The sequence below is a fragment of the Fragaria vesca genome, linkage group LG6, assembly GCF_000184155.1.
Source record: "Fragaria vesca subsp. vesca linkage group LG6, FraVesHawaii_1.0, whole genome shotgun sequence".
In the NCBI taxonomy this organism is placed as follows: domain Eukaryota; kingdom Viridiplantae; phylum Streptophyta; class Magnoliopsida; order Rosales; family Rosaceae; genus Fragaria; species Fragaria vesca.
The window spans coordinates 36,289,198-36,297,312 of NC_020496.1; positions in this window are offsets into that span (position 1 = coordinate 36,289,198).

Below are 8,115 nucleotides of genomic sequence, written 5' to 3' on the forward strand. Positions count from 1 at the left end.
TTCCGCTGCTTGGGTAGATCGTAATTAGTCGAAAACCCTAACCCTAGAGCGCAGAGAGTGTAGGAGGAGTATTGAATCTGAGAGAAATGAGGTCAAGGAGGGGGGGTTAAGTAAGCGGAATCGCCACCGGGAACCCGGTCGTGTATGGATTGGCTGGGGCGGTCAGTCGGTGACTCTTGAGGTTGGATATTACGGACACCCGCTCTCTCTCTCTCTAAATATCGTTTGCGTTTTTTTTTTTGGACAAATAAATATCGTTTGTGTTTAACCCTGGAATATACGGTGCAGCTCTCTCTCCGCCACGTGTGCTCATCATACTAGTCAATCCCCTCCTACCCTAATGAAGACAAAGAAATTAACAGCGTCCATTCCTGAAATGACCGTTTCTATTGCAATAGAAGGCAAAAGAGGAAAGTCTTTGGAGTAATAAACTATGGGTTCACCAATTAAAGAAACTTACCCATGATAATGATGATGTTGGATTGGGATATTTTTGGGTTTGCCACGTAGGAAAGAGCACCACTGGCACGTGTGAGTTGGCCAGGGTCAGTAATGGGACGTAAGCCCAAAAAAGGGTTTTGGTATCATTGGGTGAAGCCTACTGCTACTACTCGCTGGGGTCATTATTGTTCACCCGCAGAACCCAAGTAATTCTAGTCTTGCTATAAATGGCATCATTTGCAGCTGTGCTTTGCCTTTGGTGTGTAAACATTGGGGGGCCCACGGAGATGCCTTAAGTAGTTAGTGGTCCACGTGGCGCTTTTGCTTTTGGAGCTGTGAGGAAGTGTTGGGTTTGATGTCTGATGTCCCATCGTCGGTCCAAAAATGTGTTCCCACGTCTTTCCCGTAATGGTAAATTTTTGCAAAGTTTTATCCTCTTTCCCAGCTTTGGCGGTCGAAACAAGTGGTGGTGAGAGGTCAGAGGCTCGGATTTGACTCCTTTGCCCTTCTTCTTGTCTCTCTGTCCTCGAGGGAGATATTGATACGATACGATCTTTGGCCGAAATATCTTTTTCCTGCTTTTGCACGTTTCCAGATAGGAATACAGTCGGGTCCACTCACAACGGACCACGAGTACAGGCTTTTCTTTCGATAAATGGTTCGGATCGGATCGAGCTTGGCTCAACCTTTACCAGGTCACCTGAGGCCCAGTTTCCTACAATTCTAAGCGGTGCGTCTTAAACGGCTCGTCGACAGCGGACACATTTGCTTGACCTCAGCTCGGTGCCTGACATGTATTAGTACACGGTGTGCACCCTCGCATACGTATCTGAATGGCGTACATTATACAGCGTAAGACATGTACTCTCCCTTGTGTAGATACGCTATCCCTTTCAGCCACCATGGTACGGGGGGAATGTCGATCACAAGTGAGATGATCTTATAATATGAGGCGAGTTATTGGTCCAAGTCATACGGTACATGGTGGTCTCTGCCTATAATTGTCATGAATAAGATTGCTATGTGTGTTTTCATATGGTGTATGCAAATTTTGTGGACATGTTAGACACAATAAAACATAAGTGAAATTCTTCTATAAACGTATTAAACAGTAGATACTCGATAATTTTTTACTCACTTCTATAAATGCATTATACGTACAATAGATTATCGATAATTTTACAATCGATATTACCTTAATTAAATAATAGTTTTTGTTGGTCTCAACATATGAAATTCCTGATAAATTAACCGCCATAACATAATAACTTTAGCTAAACAATACATTTTGACAGTATGAAAGCTGTTAATTTATAAAAGTGTAGAGCCGATCATGGGTTAAAGCCAAACAAGCTTGTGTTTTGGGCCCCCCAAATTAAAGAGCCCCACAAAAAAAAAGTCAAAATGTATACATAAATATATTGAAGGAAAAAAAAAATAGGGGTATACTAAATGTCCAAAGACTCTAAACACATGCAGCTCCTTTAACTCTTCTTTGATCGAGTGCCGCGCGGACGGGTCTTTCTCATATCGAGGTCTCCTTGCAGCAACATGCATGCAACCCTCGACTTCTTACAGACAAAAGTCACGAAATTCTTTTCAGGTAAGTATGTCCTCCTCCCCCAATGAGTTAAATCCCATGGTTTTTGCAATTTCATAATTGAGAACTTGAGATTGAGAATGAGAAGAGTTTTGATTTCAATTCAGAAGACTGATTGTGAGATAGGTTTTGGTTTGAGTGTTTGATTTCAATTCATAGTCCAATCCTTTTTTTTTCGTTTCCTTTTGTAGTATTGTTTTTTTTTTCACAAAACAACTATAGACATATGAATGGTATAAGAGAAAACTTATTGTGTAATATCATATATGTTGTGACAAATGTGTTTTACCTTATAATTAGAAGTTATCATTGATAAAAGATAGTGGTATTGTTGTATGGAAGTATATTCAATTACAATTGGGTTTGTCGGGTTTGATATTGTCATGTTATAGTGATGGTATTAAACTAAAGTAAGAGCTTAAGTAGTTAAGCAATATCTTTCTGTATCACTACAAGGAGCCCTAATTTTTTTTTTTTCGCTTCGAGCCCTTAAAATCCCAGGGTCAGCCCTGTAAAAGTGTAGATGTCATATAAAAATTGATGGGCTATGAATATATTGTTTGATGGGCTATACCCATGGGCTGTTCTAGTCCCAACCTGTTTGAGCTTTGCATTTGTGACCAAGTTTCCATAAAAAGGCTTCTCGAAAGCGAGCCCTAATGGAGAGTATTTTAATTCTATCTAGAAATTTCACTTATACGATGCAATAGGTCTTCTAAGTCCAGCTTCATATGAAACTGGGTAGTCCTGATTTACTACAATGAATAACTAGGAAACACTGTTATTTATAGACCAACTCATTCCTCTGTCTTCAATGCCCTGAAATCCTTGGCATCATCATCACTCACCATAATCTGTCCTCGATCTCTTTTTAATCATATAATCTAATAGTTAACATCAACTGTGAGCATCAGTATAGCTGGAAAAAGCTTGCGTTCTAAGTTTCATCGAGTAACTATACCTCATATATGTTCCCTATCTTGCAAGCTAATTGGATCATGTCTGTCACCTTTGGTTGTAGAAAAGTTGCCATGATCATAAAGTGTGTGGTGCACTAGTCCATTTCATCACTAAAGGGGATATTCCATCTGTCTGCCAGCTAGTTATTTATCCATAGTTTTTACATGTTATTCAAAATTCTGATCAATTAAGGGACAACATGAAAGTTAATCATCATAAGGTGGACGTGAGGCAAATATCTAATATCATTAGTCATTACCACATTTACTTGCATAAAATTCTTACGGTTGAGTGTAAAATTTTATGAGAAATTGAAATTTTAGCGGCCTATATATATATATGCAGGCGCGGATCTACAACAATGGTGGGTAGGCCCAACCAAGTTTTTTTGGGGGAAAAAAACTAACTATATTATGTAATTTTTTTTCTTCTAGTATATGCATTTTTGTGCTCAGCCAAGCCCACCCGCCCTAAGAACTCCCCAACATGCTGTGCATATATGTGTCTAGGCCTCTATTCTATGGTTCCTCACTTTCTCTCCCACTTTTCCTTTTAGTTTTCTAGTATTTTACCTCTTAAATCTCAAAAATTTCTCACATACAACTCTTTTAATCTTCTTCTTTTTTCTCTATTGAATCTGAAATTGTAAATATGAATTATTGAAGACTCATTAACGTCTACTTAAATTTTAGAAAATATTTTTTTGCCATTCGTAAAAAAAAAACCTTGAATATGAAGCCCACCCCATGATCGAATCCTAGATCCGCCACTTTATATGTGATTATGTAAATATATACATGCATACATATCATCGAAGATATTCATATCTATATCTCATAGAGGAGGGGAATAAAAGTTTATGGGATTCTATTCACTTTAGTAAGAAAGCAAAAGAACATGAAGAAAAGGTACTAACAATTATATATATAGGAATCTAGACACGATGCTGCACTAGTATTTCATTACTTCTATAACTTTTGCAAGAATAATTTCAGCACATATATATATATCTGTTCTACAGTAGATCTACGTATTAGAAGTTTAAAGATCGATCGATCATACCATAAATTTATAATTAACGAATGAAAATTAAGCACACTAAGAACCGATCCTCTACGTACACGAACAAAACAAATCTTTCTTCCTGGACATATTCAAGTAGTAGGGGATGACTTATTATGAGATCGAACTACACTGTTGGATAACTTCAATCCTAGCAAGATACTAATACTAGCTACCCAGAGCTTTTATAGGTATATGCGGGACTTGAAATATGGGTCGATCATGAGTTAACTGTTACGTTCAAGCTTGAAACGTTCTTGAACTGATGAAATATAGGTTGCCGCCTTCATATCAACCATATCATCACCAGCATGGTTTTGATCGAGCTGCTGCTGCTGCTTGCGATCCGCATGAGAAGGTGGTACTATGAAGGTGATCTTCTGTTTAGGTTGAGCCTGAGCCTGAGTTGCAATGACATGATAGTCCTTGTGGTTGTGGACCAGAAACCCTACTGAAGATGGTAAAGGATAGGCCTGGCTGGGTTTAACCTTACTGCTCATCACGTAATGCATGCTGGACTGCTTGCTAGTTGTACTGGTAGTTGTAGCAGAAGATGAAACTGAGGAAGGTTTGGAATTCACACGATAGAATGGCATCAGCTTCCCCTTCATGAACCCTTTGCGCTTGCGATTCGACTCCATCGGATCGACCTGATCAATCTTAACCTGGATATTTTCCTAGCAGCTAACTAGCTTGAGACTCCTGGTATATATGTATGAAATGGAATTGGGCAAGGTCGTATCTTTTAGTGTAACTGAGGGGTCTATATATAGCGCATGAGTTGTGACATATATGGAGGGAGGAGTAATTTAGCTTTTGTATTTTTTGGTTATTATTACTTTTATAAGCTAAGGTTGAAATGGGATATTATTGCAGATAGATCGACCTCTTCGAGATCAATCTCATTCAGGTTGCGTCGTTGTCCCACATCCTCAGGTATATATCTGATAATATCTCGAAGCATAATCTCTCAAGTACCTCAAGTCTTTGGTCATTGTGTGTGTCTATGTAATTATGTATATATTGATTCTGTCCACCATTAAGCAAAGCTTAATCATTTTGTTAATATATATACAGATATGCATGGTTTATATATAATACAGACTATCAGAATTAGCAACGTGATTCACGTCGTTGGGATGATTACAACATAAAATATATATGCGCTTAGCGAATAATAGAGATTATGATCTGTTTTCTTTAATATTACCTACACTCTATATATAGTTAACTACACTCTGGGTCTCTGGCAGTGACTATATAATCAATTTATGCTTGAAATATCTAGTAGTTGGAAAAGGATGAGATGCTATTATGCTAATGAAAGAGAACTAAGCAAAAATATAGTACCCAAAGAAAAAAAAAAAAAAAACACACACACACACACACACACAAACCTAGAAATTATGCTTTCCGATCCCCACTTCCATGCCACACGCACTACCCATATTATCCTAAACCTAATTAAAGAGAACATAATTTTTATAATGCATTTTCTTTACAACCTTAATTAGGCAGATCGCAACAACGTAATATCTTATCATCTAATATCTTTTTGTTGCTTGATCATTTTTACCTCTAAGCATAATTAAGTCAAATAGAACAAAAACGTCTTCAAAATGATAAGCTTGGAGTTTATTTTTCTAGTATAGGAACATCATGCAAGTACGTACGTACTGCTCATCCTTTTAGGGAGATCAAGAAAGACAGAGAGAATGTACACAGGCAAGTACCTTATGCTTCTTAACTAGCACGTACTTGTTTTACGTGCACTTGCATAGTTGCATATATGCGTGAGGCATATTCTCATCTCATCGCTAGCTAGCTAGCTCGATCTTCAATCTTGACTAATCAAATCATGTTATAACCATTTGTAAATACCACTCGATCATCTATTACAATTGATGTTTGGTTTAAGGGTGCTAGATACTAGCTAGCGACGGCAAAGCATATTTAAAAGTAAGAATACAAATAAAACGTCCGAAACTTGCAGTTGGGGGAATATATATATCTGAAAGATAAGAATAGTGTCTTTTTCAGAGTAAACTAGTACGACTCAGTTTGTGATCCCATTTGAGCACTTTGGATGCAAAGTAGGAGATCAAAACAAACAGGCCGGAATTAACCATGATCGAGTTGATCGATGATCAAGATATATGCATGAAACGTACGTAGTTAGTGGCGGAGAGCTAATTCCTCGCCTCCACTACGTACTAAACCCTAGATATATAGCTATACACAGGTCTGTCGATGTGCACGTATATCGTACGTACAATGGCATATATGGCTATGCTTAGCAGTCGACAGAAGTTGGAGGTAGATAGAGAGATTAGGGCAGATCGAATTCAAAGAAGCATCTGATCACTTTACGAGTGCTAGCTTTTGAATGATGGATGAAGCTGCGGTTAAGGATACTTTCAAGTTGCAGGTTGGATAGGTTTGCAAGCTTTAGTTATACTCAGATCGACACACACGCATGTGCTAGACACTAGTAGTTCTACTACTAAACCCAGAATCATCGATCACTATAGCTGATATGGCTATAGAATGCGAAATAAAGTACATGCCAAATTCGTTGTCCAACTTTACTTTCACACGGATAAGATATTCTACCTGCTGAAGCTGATTTATACAAATACAGAGACTCAAGTGGCCTGCCCAGGAAAACCAATTCCATCAGTGGACTAGCTTGTTGCAGTAGCTAGCTCTTCTCTTTCACTTACGTACCATTTGAGAGAAAAATATAAGAAATATATATCACAGTGCAAGAAACAGATATTAATCCTATATACACACACACACAGGCTTTATCTGCTACACACGTCGGTATTTATTCTTACGGTGTGAATTTCCACTTTAGACTCACTTTTCAATCGAATTTTCACATCTTCACCGTCTAGTTTTTAGATACTAATGTATAGATTATCTTTGCAAAATTTCAGCCAATTTGGTTATCATTAAGACACTCAAAACTGCGTTTTTCTGTTATAAACATGAACGGTTCAAGTTTGACATAATTATGTTCATCCATTGGTTTAATCGAGTTTGAGTGCCTTAGTGATAACCAAATTGGCTGAAATTTTGCAGAGATGATCTATATATTAGTATCTAAAGACTAGACGGTGGATATGTGAAAATTCGATTGAAAAATGAGTCCAAAGTGGAAATTCGCACCGTAAGAATAAATACGGACGTGTGTAGCATAGAAGGCATGTATATATATAGAGTTCCTATCCAGAGTGAAACTTCGCTTTGAAATTAACGTGTGAAGTTCTTTATTTGACTCATTTTTCGGTCATATATCCACATCTTCATCGTTCAGTTTGTAGAACCTAATGCATAGATTACTTCTGTCAAGTTTCATTGAATTTGATGATCGTTTGGGTTTTCATAATCGTTATTTACACAAACAGCTCTGAATAGACAGATTTATGGTCATTTCGTTGATTTAATCTAATTCGGTACCTTAACGATTACCAATTTGGATGAAACTTGGTAGAAGTGAGATGTATTAGGTTCTATAAACTGAACGATGAAGATGTGGAAATATGACTAAAAAGTGAGTCAAATAAAGAACTTCACACATTAATTTCAAAAGCGAAGCTTCGCTCTGGATAGAAACTATATATATATATATATACACACAGGGCCTTCTACAAAGGGATCCCTTTTTTTTAACATAATATGAGGGATCAAGCATTAGACCTACTTTTCAATCACATTTTTCAATCTTAACCGTTCAGTTTTTAGGTCCTAATATGTAGATCACTTCTGCAAAATTTCATCCAAATTGGTGATCGTTAAGGTGTTCAAAACTGCGAATTAAAATTATAGGCATGAAGATTCAGGTTTGGCAGATTTGATCCATCAATTGATTTCAGTTAGTTCGAAGCCTTAACGATCACCAAATATGATGAAATTTTGCAGAAATGATCTACATATATACATCTAAATATTGAACGGTGGAGATGTTGATATGTGATTGAAAAGTTGGTCTAATGCTTGATCCCTCATATATGTCAAAAAAAAGGATCCCTTAGTAGAAGGGCCCT